This window comes from Peromyscus californicus, unplaced genomic scaffold, assembly GCF_007827085.1.
Source record: "Peromyscus californicus insignis strain IS unplaced genomic scaffold, ASM782708v3 Scaffold_7__1_contigs__length_154581171, whole genome shotgun sequence".
Taxonomy (NCBI): Eukaryota; Metazoa; Chordata; class Mammalia; order Rodentia; family Cricetidae; genus Peromyscus; species Peromyscus californicus.
In genome coordinates this window covers 141,296,739-141,315,227 of record NW_026294595.1, presented here as the reverse complement: position 1 = coordinate 141,315,227, position 18,489 = coordinate 141,296,739, and the positions used below count along the sequence as shown (strand labels likewise).

At 47.9% G+C, this 18,489-nt stretch overlaps 1 pseudogene; it reads right to left on the bottom strand.

Moving 5' to 3' along the window:
- Window positions 1–4,513: 4,513 nt before the first annotated feature.
- LOC128101303 (40S ribosomal protein S2-like) lies at window positions 4,514–5,418 on the bottom strand (annotated as a pseudogene).
- Between the last annotated feature and the right edge of the window lie 13,071 nt (window positions 5,419–18,489).

The window sequence follows — 18,489 nt, the reverse complement described above, 5'->3', positions numbered from 1 at the left end:
GTGAACCCCAACAAAAGAATTAAGCTTGTTTCAAATTTAGCTCGAATTGTGGTGGTGGTCTTCTTCTCGTCATTAACACTTACCTGGGTGTGGGCACCAGAAGGTGCTGACATGGTGTCCCAGTCATCATGACTGGTGTCATGGCAATTCACGTCTGTCTGAAGGTGAGTTCCTGCCACTGCTGGGCAGGGTTTCCTCGACATCTTCCCATCCCTGCATCAGTGAATCACGAAAGGACTTAGAAATGAGCTGTCGCTTTTCTTCTTTGGTGTGTTGGTGTCTCCTACCCTGCCATGCCTGGGACTAACCTCGTGGAAATGGGGGCAGACAAAATGACCAGTGTCACTCCCACCAAGCAAAATGCCCAGCGAATGAAGAAGGCACTTTGAAAACCCCGATTCCCACCTCTGGAGGTGCAGAAGTCATTATGAAGGTCAGTGACAACTGGAGTCCTTCATCCCGAGTCTTAGTCCGTCCGTCCTCCTCATGGCTTATGGTCCCCCATGAACCCATTCTCAGCTTAGGAGTCAGAGCCTTGCAAAGGCTCATGGTTACTGTGTGCCAGAACAGACTCAGCTTGGAACCAGGCCAGATGCTTACAGCTCCAAAATGGCTTGGCAGAGTGTCTGTGACGGGGCCTGTGGTCTGTGCTGGGTGAAAACTCACCCTCATTTGTTAGTGATTAACTGATCTGCAGATGGGGCTCAGAGCACCTCTGTGACCCACAGATTGACAGGCTCATTCCTGACAGGAAAAGCAGCTGTAAGAATCTTCCAGCACGTGGCTGCCCCAGCTCAGGGTTCCTCCAGCATGTGGCTGCTCCAGCACGTGGTTGTCCCAGCTCAGGGTTCCTCCAGTGAGGGGCTGCTCCAGCTCAGGGTTCCTGGGAAGGAAAAAGATCATCAGAGGAAGAAGGGGACCTTGAGAGTGAAAGCAGAGAGTGTGCGGCAGGCCCTGGGAAAACCTGGGAAGGTCAAGGGCTGTGTGCTGCTTCTGGAGTCTGTGGCTTCCCTGAACCCCGTGGTAAAGATGGGGAAAGATACAGTGTCAGTAGGGCTCTGGGAGTTAGGGCAGCAGCAGATGCACACTTATGCTCAGGGCAGATAAATCTGGCTGAAAAGCAGACATAGGCTAAATTTCCCTCTTCTCAGCTAGTGTCTCTGGGCTCTTTCAGGCCAAAGAACCCAAAAATTTAGACCCCCCAGGTCAGTCACAGGCCATGAATACCTAGTTCAGTAGTTCTCAATCTTTGGGTAACTACCCATTTGGGGGCTGAATGACCCTTTCACAGGGGTCTCATATCAGATTTCCTGCATAGCAGATATTTACATTATGATTCATAACAGCAGCAAAAATACAGTTGTGCAGTAGCAACAAAATAGTTTTATGGTTGGGGTCACCACATAAGGAGTGGTATTAAAGGGTCGCAGCATTAGTTTGAGAACCATTGTCCCAGAGGCTCAGGAAGCACCCAAGCCTGCTGAAGCAGGTGGCAGGGCTAATAGAGGCCCATCCACAAGTGACCCACATCCTCTAACTAGACCCAAAATTCCCCGAGACAGAGCATCTGGGTACCAAGTGACCAGCACAGGAACTGGGGGGATGGTTCACACTAAGCACATCAGAGGGACGGTTCACACTAAACATGTCAGAGGGGCGGTTCACACTAAACAGGTCAGGTGGAGATTAACCTGGAGTCTTGTAGCAAAGGAGGGATGATAGATTAAACCCACAGTGTAGCTCAGACATCCCAGAAGTTTCCAAGGCAATCTCACTGAGCAGAAAGCTTTTCTTACACTTAAAGAAGAAAACAGAATTTTGAGGAATACAGTTTTTAAAACCCTACCTTTGACCAGTTCTGCCCGCATGACGGAGCAGCAGAGATGTTCAGCACGGCACTGTTTGCCTCCCTGGGACATTGGAAGTCACCGGAACAGAAAACATGCTATTGCTGTACTGTTTCCAACACCATGCATCGCAGCATCACCCGGAAGGGCGTCTCTTACTCACCTCCTCTCTGAGCCACGGCAGAACTGGTCACAGAAAAAGCAAATAAGAAAAGAACAGGCTGGATCAGGCTGCAGGAACAAACAGGGTCTTCCACAGGAAGAGGGTCTCTCTCTATCCCCTCCCCGTCATTCCCACTCAGGGACACAGATTGAAAGCTGCTCCTTCTTCCTGGTCCCACAGGAGCACAGGCGGGCGTCATCACACACAGTTTGGCTCTTACTCATCTGCCCTGATGTGACACACAGGAAGCAGGAGAGTGACAGTCCCCGTCTTCACCCTGGGGCTGTTGAGCAGCTGCCACAAGACACTTCCACAGAGCACTGAGGTGTCAAAGCGCCCCACCAGTGTGTCTGGCAGTCCCAGGTCCCCTCTGCCTGTGCTGTGGACTCTCCTGATAGCAATGCTTTTTCTAACACAGCCTTGTCTGGGGGCAGAGCTGGAGAGGTGACAGCTGATTTCATGTCCTGGCCCTGACCCACGGCCCTTGATTTAACCACACCCTCCCCAGGCAGGTTCCTCTGTCACCTTCATAAAAGTGACAGGCTGAGCTCACTGGTCGCCTCTGCTCTATTTATTTCCAGGTTTTGCTTCATAAAGTGTTGGACATCCAAGTTAATTTTCCTTATTGCTGTTAGCTTCGCCTTCCAATTATGCAAAATGTCCTGCCGAGCAGCTCCCAGCGCAGGGTCCCATCTCCACTGACACTTGGTGCTGTGGGTCTCAGCCTTGACTGACAGGGGCAGTGGCTTCTCATGTCAAGCCTCATCTCCAAAATAAAAACAGCTCAGGGACAAGATAGGCACCTGGGAGATGCATGGCTGGACAGGCAAAGACTGAACTAAAAACACCACCCACTGCAGCTGAAGCTCCAGGCTTAATTACTTTCTTCAAAAAACATGGCAATTGGGAGGTATTGAAAGGACACTTAAAAATCGTTGGGCGTTTCTGTATTTGAACATATGAGTTCTGTTGTTTGTGTTTCCTTTGCCCATTAGGACTCCGAGGAGAGCTGCTGTGTTTGGTATCACAACAAAACCCTCAATGGTTCATTCTAGAAGGTACTGAGCGTCTGTTATGTGCAGGTATTTTCCTAGGCTTGAGTTTCGGCCAGAGACACTCATCAGACAGGACGGGTCTCGTGTGACTCAAAGTGGCAGATACTGAATGAGAAAGTGAAGCTGGGAAGGGTCGACTTGGGCACAAGGGGCTTCAGGAGAGGCTGGTGTGAACCCTGCAAGGTGGGAAAGTGGGAGACACTTCTGGGGGAACTGCTCCAGACGGGGAACAGCAGTGCAAAGGCCCTGAGGCAGGTCTTTGTTTGGCCACTGGAGGAAGTTCATAGTAGAGTAGGGAGATGATGGTAGAGACAAGGATGGGGAGGTGGGAAGGCTAGACTGCACAGGTGTTCTGAGCTTTCTATATGGGAGGCAGGGGAATGACAAGATCTAATTTATCTCAAAAAGGACCACTCGGGTTATTTGTTTAGATTGCAGAGAGGGCCCTGGGTGGAGGCTGGTGTAGACCCCAGGAGACGGGTGACGCTGTCCTCAGTGTCTGAACAGCAGCTGGACCACCGTGGTAGAAGCAGTGTATATATGTGTGTATGTGTGTGTGTGCGCATGCCTGTGTGCTATATGTTTTATACATAAATGTTTTTGCAGCATTTGTATTTATGTATTGTTCATGTGTGTATGCACCATGCCACCCATGTGGAGGTCAGAGAGTAACTTGAGGGAGTGGGTTCTCTCCTTCACCACGTGAGCGCCAGGGTTCGATCTCCGGCAATAAGCTTGCCAACAAGTGCCTTTACCAGCTGATCCACATTGCCAGCAGTGCTGTGCATCTTTTATGTCGTCACACCAACCGCTTTTCCAACTGGACAGGACGTTGTGTATGTGAGCAGTCAGACAACACGGGTCTCACGAAGGTGTAGCACGAATCTTGACAGGTCTTATTAAATAAGAATACACCTGGAGCCAGGTATTGGGGTGAACGCTGGAAGATCAGAGAAGCAGAACAAGCCACAGCTACCTCACCTTGCCAGTTCCTCAGCTGATCCTGTTTCCTCAGACTGGAAGCCTCTGAGTCCTCATCCAAATGGATCTTAGCTGAAATGTGCTTCTCAAAGCCTAAAAGCTTAACCAGGCTCTAGTTCCTGGTCCTCACGCCTTATATACCTTTCTGCTTTCTGCTATCACTTCCTGGGATTAAAGGTGTGAGTCACCATGCCTGGCTGTTTCCAGTGTGGCCTTGAACTCACAGAGATCCAGATGGATTTCTGCCTCCCATGTGATAGGATTAAAGGTGTGTGTGCCACCATTTTCTGGCCTCTATATCTAGTGGCTGTTCTGTTCTCTGACCCCAGATAAGTTTATCAGGGTGCACAATATTTTGGGGAACACAATATCACCACACAAAGGTGAGTGCTGAGAGCCTGGCAGGCATTTATCAAGAATTATACAGGTTTTGTTATTCTTTTTTTTTATTAGCAGATTTAATTCACTTTATTTTTCTTGTATAAAAACCCTTATGTGGTGGCCACAGCTGGAGCCTGGGTCTTCTGAACAGACACTCTGGTGTGGGTTTTCACAAGATGGTCAGTGAATTCCTGATAAGGAGATTTGGTGAACACAGTCTCTTTCCAGAGGTCGGGGGTCGGGTAGCTGTAGGTCTTGGAGATGGCATCAAAGGTGGCCTTGGCAAAGTTGCCCAGGGTGGCAGTGCAGCCCCTGGCTGATGTGTAGCTGTCATCAATACCGGCCACCATCAGTAACTTCTTAGGCATAGGAGCAGAGACGATGCCAGTGCCTCTGGGGGCAGGGATGAGACGCACCAACACAGAGCCACAGCGGCCTGTCACTTTGCACGGAACAGTGTGGGGCTTGCCAATCTTGTTCCCCCAGTAGTCTCTCCGCACAGGGACAATGGAAAGCTTGGCCAAGATGATGGCCCCTCGGATGGCAGTGGCTACTTCCTTGGAGCACTTAACACCAAGACCAATATGACCATTGTAGTCCCCAATAGCGACAAAAGCCTTGAACCTGGTCCGCTGGCCAGCCCGAGTCTGCTTCTGCACTGGCATGATCTTTAGAACCTCATCCTTTAGGGATGCGCCCAGGAAAAAGTCAATGATCTCGGATTTCTTAATGGGAAGGGAGGACAGGTAGATCTCCTCCAGGGACTTGATCTTCATGTCCTTAACCAGGCGGCCCAGCTTGGTGACGGGGATCCATTCCTTGTCTTCAGCTTTACCTCCACGAGCCCCGTGGCCTCGACCACAACCACGGCCTCAACCACGACCACGGCCCCTACGGCCGCTGCCAAATCCTCCGCGGAAGCCGCCGCGGCCTCCTAATCCTGGGCCCCAGGTCCTCCGGGCCCTCCTGCTGCACCGACGTCATCTGCCATTTGGTGTTTTCAAGAAGAAGAAGAAGAAGAAGAAGAAGAAGAAGAAGAAGAAGAAGAAGAAGAAGAAGAAGAAGAAGAAGAAGAAGAAGCAGTTTTGTTATTCTTAAACAGGGCTTCACCATGTACCTCTGGCTAGCCTCCAACTCCCAATCCTGCTTCAACTTCCCAAAAGTCAGGGTTTCAGGTTTGTGCTACCACTCCTGGCAGAGACGTATAGAGATTTTTCAAAAAATGAGTTGTACGCTTTAGGATGTACAGACATCATCTTCAGCTTCACAGTGTCTTAAAGGGTGGGGGCAGGGATATGGCTCAGGGGTGAAGGAGGCACTTCCCCATGCAAGCATGCCAACCTGAGTTGGGATCCCCAGAATTCATGTAGGCACTGGACATGGTAGTGCTCATTGGTAATCCCAGCATTCCTGTGGTGAGATGGGAGGTAGAGGTAGAGACAGGAGGATGTCCCAGGAGCAGCAAACAGTAGGAGAGACCCTGCCCCAAATGGGGTGTGAGGCAGGGTCCAACATCAAAGCTGTCGCCTGATCCCTACACAGGACATGAATGTCCCCTCACACATGAACACGTAAACACACACAGACACACACAAAACGAAGAAAATATATTTTTAAAAACAATATATTATGCCATATGGATGCACTGTCCCTGGGGTTCCAAATTGTCGCCATTCATTGAAATAGCATGATAAAGAATACAGAATTTCCTTAAATATTATCAGAATCCATTATTTGTTAAAAAAAAAAACCAGTGCAGGAGAACTGGCTGTAACGATTTTTGAAAAGCACACAAGCAGGCCAGGAACGGCCTTGCCTAATGGACTTCAGCTTGAATTGCATGTGAGACAGATGAGTTGTGCCAGGCTGCCGCTCAGCAGAAAGAATTGTGGCGTCTGGTTGAGCAATAAAGGTGCAGAACGCGAGCAGAAACACGTGTTCCGAGGACATTAGCTCTTAGCCACGAGCCTTTCTCTGGCTGGTGATCTCGCTGTGAAATCCAATATTACTCCAGGAAGGGAAACAAGGTCACGAGCTGTCAGTCGGCACACCACAGTTCATCAAGCAGCCTCAGTGATGCGCCACAGTTCATCTCCACTTTGGCAGGTTCTGGAAGTGACAGGGGTGTTCTGGTCTAGACGATGTGTGTCATACAGTAAGGGACAGGCCAGCAGCACAATGACCTGTATCTTTGCAAACATTGCTCCCTCCTCACCCGATGACTGTCAACATAAAAAAAATCTCATACCTCAAAGGGAATGAACAGTGTTTTAGAGCCAGAACTGAGTAACCAAGACTTGAGGATACAGATTTAGAGTACCCACAATTCCAAGTTCTCTTGAATTCAACTGTATGAAGTTCCTATAAGATTAGAACAGAGTCACAAAGCACTTTTTTTTTTTTTTTTTTTTTTTTGGTTTTTCGAGACAGGGTTTCTCTGTGTAGCTTTGCGCCTTTCCTGGAACTCACTTGCTAGCCCAGGCTGGCCTCGAACTCACAGAGATCCTCCTGGCTCTGCCTCCCGAGTGCTGGGATTAAAGGCGTGCGCCACCACCGCCCGGCACACAAAGCACTTTTTGAATGTACCCGTGGAAACATCAGGTAGGCGGGTCCTAACAAAATGGGACCCGTCTGTGATAGGCTTCAAATGCTGTCTAGTGACGTTCTTAGTTTGGGGTTGGTGGAAGTTAGGGGTCTGTCCATACATTTCAAAATAACTTACCCGATAGTCACAAGGGTGTTAGGGTACACACAGAAGTGGACAATAAATGACTACTGAGGGCTGAGATAGTTCAAGTTATGGCTTCTGGATCTGCAACATTCCAACCTTGCCATGGTCACTGAAGTTATAACTGGTCAATCAGCCTTGTAGAGTGGCCAGTGTGGCTGTGGCTTATCTCTGGGGACTTCAGTTAACACAACTGTAAAGAGATGCTGAACCTAGACCACCTCCCCAGAAGTGGCCCTGGTAGAGGATTGGGCCACATATCATAACACATGAGATATTTTATCCACAGTGCCATTTACAACCGCATGGCAGAGTGTACTGGGCTTGGCACCTGTGCTGATCAAACTTGTCACTCCTGTGACAAGCATCTGAGAGGAGTGAGTCACAATGGGAAGAGTCTCTCTGGGCCAATTTCAGTCCGTGGTCAACTGGCACCATAGTTATGAGTCTGAGGTGGTGGAGGAATGCTGCTCACCTCATGCCAGCCAGGAAGCAGCCAGGGTGACACGGGACATGCCCTTCTCCGTCATGATCACCTCAGTGACCTGCTTCATTCAATTGGCCAGTGATTGCCACAGCACAGTCGTCCATCTGTTCCAGCAATCCGTCAATACATCGCTCTACTGATTGGATCAGAGCTCTCATGATCCAGTCGCTTGCCCAAAGTCCCATCCCTGAGCCTCTGAGAACTATACTGGGGGCCAAGATGTCAATATCTGAGACTTTACAGGATATTTCCATGTCTAAACCCTGACAGCATCATTCTCTCCTCAAGTGATCAGTGACGCCAGGTGGGGCTGCTTAATGTATGGTATCCTAATCGTCTTTAAAATATACAAAGTTGGGCTGGAGAGATGGCTCAGCCGTTAAAGGCCAGGCTCACAACCAAAAATATAAAATATACAAAGTTGTGATGAAAATATATTGGCATGTGCAGGTGCATGATGTACATGTGTGTGCATATATATGTTCTCATAAGTATGGGCACATGTGTGTTCAGGTACATGTATATGTTGAGATGACATTGGGTGGCCTCTATAATTCTCAATTTATTTACTGAAGCAGGGTTGCTCATTGAGTTCAGAGCTCTGATTTGGCTAGTCTAGCCTTCTAGCTTGCCCCAGGCATCTCCTATCTTGGTCTTATCAGTGTTTGGATTACAGGCAGCCACCAAGTCTACCCAGGTTTTAGGTAAGTTCTGGGACCTGAATTTTAGTCTTCACACATCCGTGGTCAGTGCTTATCCACTGAGCCATCCCCGATCCCCAGTAACATACATTGATAGGTCCATCTTTCACTTACTATAACAATTAAAATTCAAAATGTTGGTGATTATTCTGGGATGAGAGGACCATGAGGAACTGTACATTCCCGACAGTTGCCGCTGGAAGCCAAATGGTGCTTCACCCACAGAGGCTATCCCTGTGAAATAACAAACGCACTTGGTCCCTGCGCCAGCACTCCGGCTCCTGTGGACTTTTGCTGTGGGTTCCCGCATCCAGATACTGACAACCAAGGTCATACATCACATTTCGTTGGTGGGAACCAGAGACAGGAACAATATGAACATCCCTCTGCGGGAGGCTGATTAAAAATAAAACCAAGCCAAATAAAGACAGTGGGATATAGGCATTCTGAAAGAGCCTGCGATGGAAAAAACACAGCTAGGTGGTGGCATCATTATTGTGTGCAGGCAAAGTGCCGTGTGACGGACCACAAGATGCTATGTGCTGTCGCTCATTATGTTTGTATTTGCATAAAAAAGGAATGAGGACACTGACCACTAACCGTGCAGTGACCTGTCATCCTCCTGCCTCCGCTTCCCAACTACAGGGACAAGTGCATGTCCCTGCATCCTGTTTATACACTGCTGGGGATGGAACCCAGCAGTTTGTTCATGCTAGGCAAGCGCTCTATCAACTGAGCGAAACTTTGAGTTTTAAGCCACCTAAATAAATGGCCAGGCAAACACTTACGTAGTTTGTAAACAACCTTCCCTTTCAAGTTCAGTCATGTTAGGGTGAAACAATATTTGGAATCAGTAGCGGTCAGTGCTAGGAAAGTCCTTGTGGTTTTGCTAATCATGATACAAAGGACACAATGACCAGCCTTGGCCCCTTCTGATGCCTGCTGCTGACCTCTTGATTGGACTCGGAACATCATCCAGGCAGCCTTGGAATAGCAAGAGTGTGTCCATTTAGACAATGATCCCACCATGCTTCACGGAGACCCTAGAGAGGACCACCAGGCCATGGGTCTGTTTCAGAAATACGGCTCCTGAGCTGAGGCAGCCACTGACCCCACACTGGCAGATCTGAGCTGGAATGGAGGTGGTGGGAAGGATGGAGAGACGGGAAGCCTTTCTGTGCTCTATCTTTCCATCCTCAGCTGCTTTCTGTGGATGGATCCCCCAGACAAGGTATTTGCAACTCTAAGCTCGCAAACTGAGTCTAATAGGAGAGAAACAGAAAGTGACACAATCACTGAACAGCAGCAGCAGTGAGCAGAAGCAGGGCTGGGAAACTTCAGCCCACCACGGGGACCAAGGAGGTCAAGTTCATGGCTCTGTCCAGCATTTTGACAGTGCTGGGCTTGGTTTGGTTTTGTTTTGAATTGAGTGAAGGCAAACTCTGAAAACACGGTCACTATTCAAAGAGGCAGATGAATTGGTTGATCCCCTGTGGGTCTTTCAGCAACTTGTGCTGCCATTGTGGGTTTCGGTATTTATGTCTCATATGAACACCTGAGCTCCCTGGAGGCCGTGTGCCTGCACATGTTGGAGCATACTCAGGGAGGCCCTCAGACTGCAGGGCGAGCACAGATCCTGGTCTGGACTAGGTGTGTCCATGTGTGTGTCTGTTTGCCTCCCTAATCACAAGGATTACTTTTTGTGGGGCTGGAGATGGAATCCAAGGCTTCGCAAGCGCTCTACCGCCGAGTTACACCCCTGCTGTCTCCCTGAGGAAGAAGCCACTTCCAGTCTCCAGTGTGGCCAGGTTTGAGCACTGTATTGTGAACTTGTCAGTAAGCTGTAGATGTGGGCTAATGATGGCAGATGGTGTGCATCGTGAGAAGGGCTGAGGGGGTGACTCAGTCAGCAAAGCAGTTGCCTTACAAGAATTAAGAACTGAGTTCAGGTGTTGTGGAGTATCATTCTAGCTGGGCAAAGATGCGCTACATTTGTTTCTGCTGCAGAATATTACTTTAACTGTGTGAAGGTGTGTTACATTTGTTTCTGCTGCCTTTGTTAATGATGTAAAGATGTGTTGCATTTGTTTATTCTGCATTTGTTTAACTATGTAAAGATGTGTTGCTGTTTCACCTTGCCTGCTCAAGGCATCTGATTGGTCTAATAAAAAGCTGACTGGCCAATAGCTAGGCAGGAGAGGGATAGGCGGGGCTGGTGGGCAGGGAGAATAAGTAAAAGAGGAAGAAGAGGAAGAGGAAGAAGAGAATGAGGGAGAAAGAGATGCCTGGGGCCAGAAGCCAGGCAGCTGCCAGCCAGACACTGGAGGAAGCAGGTAAGTGAGATATAGAGAAAGGAAGAAAGGCAAAAAGCTCTAAGGCAAAAGGCAGATAAAGAGAAACAGGTTAAAAGAGCTAGCCGGAAATGAGCCTAAGGTAGGCTGAGCATTCGTGATTTGGGAGCTGGGTGGCGGCCCAAAAGAAAAAGGTCCACAGCACCCACTTAAAAAGCCAGATGTGACAGCACATGGCTACAACCCCAGTGCTGGGGACATTGAGACAGGAGGATCTCTGGGGCTTCCTGGCCAGTCAGCCTACCTCACTTAGCCAGCTCCATGTCAAGTGAGAGGTCTTGTTTCAAAAACTAAAGTGAAGCAATTGAGGAAGAGGTGAGCTGTTGGCCTCTGACCTTCACATGCATGCACACACATGTGTACATGTAAGGTCCCTCCCCTGAGAGTGTTCTATAATACATGTAATTCCATTAGGACTGAACAAGCTTTGGATGTGTCCCATCCTATCACCTGACTACAGATGCAAATCTCAATTCTAGTGAGTCCAAGAGCCTGATTGCGTGAGGCTGCAAGGCTGCCTGGCTCCTCACAGATGCAGGCACTTCAAGGTGATCTCGGGGCTGACTGGCATCAATCTCAGGTAAATAATGAAACCTTCCAGGTTTAGCGCAGACACTTACAGGCTTCTCAGCAGGGGCAGCAAATAAAAAGATATTTATTCAAAAATCTGATGATCCAGGAGGCTTCTGGGATGAGCACATTCTAGTTAGTGACTTCCTGGAGGATCTGTTAGCACCGAGAAAGGAAAATGATGATGAGGGAATCTGATGTCGTCCACACAAATGAGAGCAGAGCAGAAGTATCTGTGACCTCTGATCCAGTGGCAGGGGATGGGGGTGGGTGGGGGTGGGGAGTGGCTGGCTGCAAAGAGGACAGACAGACACACAACCCAGGAGGTGATTGGTGATGAGGGAAATAGAAACAAGGCTTCTTGAGGTTTGTTCTGACTCAGAAAGGTACAGACATTTGCCCATGAGCTCACGACCTGGAAGAAAAAGGCCTGGGGCAAGACCCTGGTGGCCCAGCTTCCCAGTGCTCCCTATTCCCTGTGTTTCTGAGGGTCTGGTCCTGGAGGGGCTTGAGTGACAGGTGTCAACAATGTCAACTTCACTGAAAAATTTTAAATAATGTTTTCCCTTTATTCTTTGACAGTTTCATTCATGCATACATTGATCATATCCTACCCACCCCCAGGCTCCCTTTTCACTTCTCTTAGACACCCTGAAACGTGTCCTATTCTTAAGGTGAAAAGAAATGGGCTGCAATAGTTTCCAGGTCCCTCCTGTCTGTAGGCATGGCTCTGGTGGAAATTTATACGGTAATGGATTAAAAGTGGCCACAAAGGACAGCAGGACATCTCCTCATAGCTCACTCATTGTGTGTCCCAGGTTGACGCTCTGTTGCTGTGATAAAATATCATGGCCAAAAGCAGCTGGGGGGCAGGGATGGTTTATTTGACTTACAGGCTACACAGTCCATCATGGCGAGAAGCCAAAGCAGGAACTCAAGGTATACCTCTTTTATGCAGCCAAGGCCTCCCTTGCCTAGGGATGGCACTGCCCACAGTAGGCTGGGTCCTTCTCCATTAATGAACAGTCAAGAAACTGCCCCACAGACATGCTCACAGGTCAATGTGCTGGAGGCAATTCCTCTCCTGAGGTTTTGTGTCAAGTTGACTATGACATTGTGTCAACGAAAGTGGGAACGCTCTTGCTCTCTGGGGCTGTGGTTAGTGATGCATGCCCAGACTCCACTGTAGGATACTCTTATTTTATCTTTCTCCTCCTACTTCCTAAAATATACACCATACTGCACACAGTTATAGGATATACATCACACTGTACACAGTTATAGGATATACATCACACTGTACAGTTATAGAATATACATCACACTGCACACAGATATAGGATATATATCATACTGCACAGTTATAGGATATACATCACACTGCACATGATGGTAGAATATACATCACACTACATAATGGTGATAGGATATACACTACACTGTACAGTGGTAATAGAATATACATCACACTGCATAATGGTGATAGAATATACATCACACTGTATAGTGGTGATAGAATATACACCACACTGCACAGTGGTGATAGAATATGCACAACACTGTACAGTGGTGATAGAATATACATCACACTGCACAGTGGTGAGAGAATATACATCACACTGCACAGTGGTGATAGAATATGCACAACACTGTACAGTAATGATAGAATATACATCACACTGTACAGTGGTAATAGAATATGCACTACACTGTACAGTAGTAATAGAATATGCACCATAATGTACAGTGGTAATAGAATATGCACTACACTGTACAGTGGTCATAGAATATGCACCATAATGTACAGTGGTAATAGAATATACATCACACTGCACAGTGGTGATAGAATATGCACAACACTGTACAGTGGTGATAGAATATACATCACACTGCACAGTGATGATAGAATATGCACAACACTGTACAGTGGTGATAGAATATACATCACACTGCATAGTGGTGATAGAATATACATCACACTGCACAGTGGTGATAGAATATACATCACACTGCACAGTGGTGATAGAATATGCACTACACTGTACAGTGGTCATAGAATATGCACCATAATGTACAGTGGTAATAGAATATACATCACACTGCACAGTAGTGATAGAATATGCACAACACTGTACAGTGGTGATAGGATATCCATCACACTGCACAGTGGTAACAGAATATACATCACACTGCACATAGCAGCAATTATTTAGCTCGTGTCATCTCCAAATGGCACCAAGCACCTGCTACCCAAGCTGGCTCCTCCTCTTACTTCATTGGTAACACAGGCCACAGAAAGCACACACATGGCTGTTTTCAGGTTTAAACATCACTGACAGAACCATTACAGTATCCATCCCCATTATCGGAGCTTTTTAGAGGTTCTTTGAAAGGCTCTTTCCTCTTTCATTATGTGCAAGTTTGGGGCTCAATTCCTATTTGCCTGTGTTAGCTGCTGTCTTTTCAGGAGGAATCCTGTGCCTCTGGAAGGATGGCTTGAGAGCCAGTTTCCCCCAAGGGAGCACTGGAAGGAAGTGGTAAGCTTTTAATACATCTGCAGACAGTACATGGGGGTGCAGGAGGGGGTTTGCTAGTTAAGATAGCCACATGACACTGTGACAGCAGACAACACCTGAATACCCTGGCCATGCACAAGAAAGAGGCATTCTGTGTCTAACGTGGATGGTGGGAAGGCCTAGTTTATTTTACTCTCTGACGGAAGCCCTAACCATCTCTCAAGTTTACCATCTCAATGCTTGTTCCCATGATCACTGTAGCACACACACACACTGTGTGTGTGTGTGTGTACATGTACGAGCTTGTGGAGGTCAGAAGTCAAATTTGGCTGCCTTCCTCTCTCTCTCTCCATCTTATTTTAAGTCAGTGCTTCTCACTGAACCCAGAGCTCACTGGATCCTCTAGACTGGCTGTCCAGAAAAACTAAGGGTCCCATGTGTCCACCTCCCTACTCTGGGACTACAGGCACATACTGCAGTGTCTGGTTTTTTATGTGGGTGTTGCAGATCCTAACTGGGGTCCTCATGTTTGAACAGCGAGCACTTTGCTATGGATCCAGAGCAGGAACTCTTAGGCCCTTTAACGATTCTCCTAGGAATAGCAACGTCACTCAGCTTGAATCTCTATGGCGAAGCAAGGTCATGTACATAGACAATCACAAGCAGTGGAGAGCTGTGACTGTGCTGTGGGAGGGGGCAGCTGAGGGGACCTCAGAATGCTGAAGAGGGCTGTGGTGGCTTTCATTGCATTCGTGATGGGAAGGAGAGAGTTGGGAAATAGCTTCCTGAGTGTGACAGCTCTCTCTTGGACACATTGGATCTCAGCAGATGACTGCCTTTCTAAGTGGATGAATTAAAGAGCATTAGCATTTGAGGCCAGGCACTTTCTGCTCTGCCTCTCTAAAATCTTATTTTGTCTGCGGGAAGGCCTGGTGTGCATCTTTTGGGCTCTCAGCCAAATGAATCATCTCTTTGTCTGTTGCCTTGTCTCCATGGTACCAGGTCTGTGTCAGAACCCAACAGTGGTCCTGGCCAAAAGCTGGGCCAGGTGTTCAGACTTTACCAGGGTAAAGGCAGGCCTGGATTTTTGATGGAGCTCTTCTCAGTCAGCACCAGTGGCAGGACCAGGCTCTGGGACAGTACTGCCTGGAGCCTGGTGAGTCACATTGGGTCTTGTGCCCAGATCAACTTGTCATCACTTTAGAAAAGGGTAGTCTTGTCACCCTTCATCTCCAGGGCACCGCCCCCCCACAGCGGGGAGCTTCATGTGCTCACTGAAGGTGGCTGTGTGGAGATCAGAGACTGTGAAAGGGCGGAGACAGCCAGACTCCTGCCAGGGACTAGGAAGCACTCCAGGCCAGCCAAGGTTTTGGTCGTCTTCTTCATAACAATAAAGAGGAAAAAAGACAGGAGGTGTGGGGAGTCAACCTGAATGCTTCCATGGTCCCCAACATCCCATAAGATACCAGTTGGGGGGAAAAAGGAAAGACATAATTCAATTAAAATCTGGAGGATGCTGCACCCAGAATCTCACACTTTCCTGTGAGTTTGAGGCCAGCAAAGCAAAAGAATTTCTTTTCACAGCCATGGTGTGAACGAGACTATTTTCAGGAGCTTCTTCCTAAAATAGGGGAATAGAGGAACGTGCTGTCTGTCAATTACTCATAATGTGGTCTAACAGCTCTCTAAAATTAAAACAGAGACAGGTGGTGGGCCGTTCCTGAGGGACTCCCAGCGATTCCTTCCTCCTGGCACCATGTCCTTGTATGAGCTCCATCCTCTTGAGTGGGAACCTTGTGACCCAGGGACACTGGTTCTTGGTCTCATGGATCAAAGCATTTAAAATGAGATTCCCTAGGGAACTCAAGGGTGGCTTTATTGAAAATTGAGGGAGAGAACAACAGATCCAGGCAAGCTGAGCATCTCAGCAGCTGCTGGGAAGAGGGAGGTGGGAAAGGGGAGGTTACACTCTGAGCTAGAACACTGAGAGAGTAGGCAGGCCCCGAAGTGGAAGTCCGTGAATGGGGTGTTGCTGTGGGCTTCAGAAAGACAGTCCTTGTGACATAGAGTAAGCTTAAGACTGTGGTTTGTGTTTGGAAAAAAAGTGATGGGAAGAGGGAGAGGGAGAAACTGTTATGCTTTCTGTCAAGGGGTTACCAACCACCAGGCATGCTATTTATATCAATGGATGTCACCACGTATGTATTTATATGTTCCCTGACTCAGGAGTACCCTCTGTCAATATCAGAAAGGATGTCATCACCCAATGGGTCATGCCACTTGCATCAGAGGAATCTGACATAGCTACATATATATCCAAAATGGTGCTTGGAAAGCAGCTGGCTGCAAACAGCCCTTCTGATTCCCTTTTTCCTGCCTAGCATTCCATACCAACTGGACCTGGGGACTTATTTTTAAGGAGTACAATACAGAAGAGCTGATGGGTATCACTTCTCAAGTTGGAGTTAGGGGAAGGGCAGCAGGCCGTGACTCAGTATCTGGATCTTGCATTTGTTATCCTAGGCCCCCTTGGGCTGAGGAACAGAGACACCTCCAGGTGACAACCATGGTTTCATTCTGCTGGTACCCTGAGAACTTGGGTGAAATTGAATTAAATGATAATGGAATTATTTGTTTGGAAGAGGAAATTTCAAGACAAGAGGGTATCCAGACTGGTGCTCAAATGCTGCACTGGGACAGTAGAAAGGGTGTCCTGAGAGCAAAACCTCACCTATCAGATGCTCTATATTGTGACATCCAAATTCCTTTTGAAGGCAAAAAGCCCAACCAGAAAGGGTTCACTATTCTTCAAAGGCAACTGCCTAGGTAAGTATCTCCCTAGGGTCAGCACACAGAAGCTGATAACAGATGTGGCTCAAGGTGGCCAGGCTAGACCTCAAGCTGGTGACAAAACCCAGCAGAGTCATTTGCATTGCTCTTGGGCTCAGAAGACACAAGATTAAGGGAGTCATGGAGAGCGAGTGGCTGAGGCCAGGCAGTGTGTAGCAAGATCTGAGTCCCAGTAAGGATGTTATAAGAGGCCACTGTGTGGAGCTGTGAAGGGGGAACCTAACTTGTAGTGGAGAACTCAGGACATTGGAGATGCTAGGACTATGTAATGTCAGTCACAGAGAGCTGTGGACATAGTGTAAAGCCAAAGAGAGTGTCCATGTGTGCTACAGGAGTAGAATCAAAGGCAACCTACACCCTTTGGAGCCCAACTTGATTTTATCACAAGTCCCAGATGCCGGACATGAGTCTGTAGGATGTGGTGTTTTCCTGTTGTATTTTGATCCAAGCATTCCTAGCTATGTCTTGATTCATTCTTTCTGGAACAGGAGTGTTCACTCTTTGCCATTATATGCTGAAAATAAGTAACTTGTTTTTTCTTTTCTTTTTTTTTTTTTAATTTCAGAGTTCATAGTTAAGGAGTTTTAAACTTTTAAAATGTTGTTGAAGTCTATGGAGACTTTTAAAGTTAGACTAAATATAAGTTGTGTTACAACATGGTTATGAGCCAGTGGGGAAAAGAGTTGAAAAGCTGTGGCTTAAAACTGATGTGTCAGGTTGACGGAGGCAGGTGACTGCTGTTAACTGTCAACTGACTCTAGAGTCACCTCGATGAATTTGATGAATCTCTGTCCTCGACTGTAGGTGTGATGTGGCCACCTGCTTTGAGCCCCGCCATCTTGACTTCCCCGTCATGATGGGCCATGCCCTTGACCTGTGAGACGGAATAAACTATGTCTTCCTTAAGCTGTTTCTGTTTACCACAGCAGCAGAAGAGTAAGTCATGCTGCCTGGGAGATGGAGCAGATATAAAAGGAAGAGAGGAAATCAAGAGAGAATGGTCTGTTTGCTGCTAGGTTCCAGGTTCATTGAGGCTGGTGGGAGCAGGTGGCAACATGCCACAGCAGCCTCGTCAGGACACAGGCTTCTCCAGGCAGAAATGCCAGGCTGTCCCTCCTCTGGACCCACCTGCCTCTCTCTCACATCCGTCCCAGGCTGTGGTTCCTCTTGGGTTTCAGCTCAGACTTGCGCCTGACAGTAGCTGTCCCTGTTTTGTGCAGCTGGAGGAAGTCCAGGTCCCTGTGGGGAGACAGCTGGGCTGACAGCTCCTTCTCTAGCTCTGACAGACAATCAATGGACAAATCACAACATGTGGAGTGCTGCAGGGAGGAGACGGAGACGGAGACGGCTCCCCACATCATTGCCCAAACTAAACCAAATGCCAAAGGAATACAGAAAGATGGGGCAGGCAGGAACCTGCTGAGGTTGTGTGTGTGTGTGTGTGTGTGTGTGTGTGTGTGTGTGTGTGTGTGTGTGTATGTGTGTATGTGTGTATGTGTGTATGTATGTATGTATGTATGTGTGTGTGTGGAGAGAGAGAGAGAGAGAGAGAGAGAGAGAGAGAGAGAGAGAGAGAGAGCACTCATCCTGTGAAGTTATAGAAGAAGCACGGACTCACAAGGGGTAGAAGTCATTTAGGGCAGAGGAGGCAATGAGTGTGGGGTCCTTGAGGTTGGCTTTAAATGTTTTAGGCGTAAAATGTATTACACGATCCCCTTCCAACATACTAAAGATACCACACTAAACATGTTTTGTGACTGGTTTTGTGACAACTTGACACAGCTAGGGTCACCAGAGAGGAGCCTCAGTTGAGGAAATGCTCAGTGAGATCCAGCTGTAAGGCAGTTTCTCAATGAGTG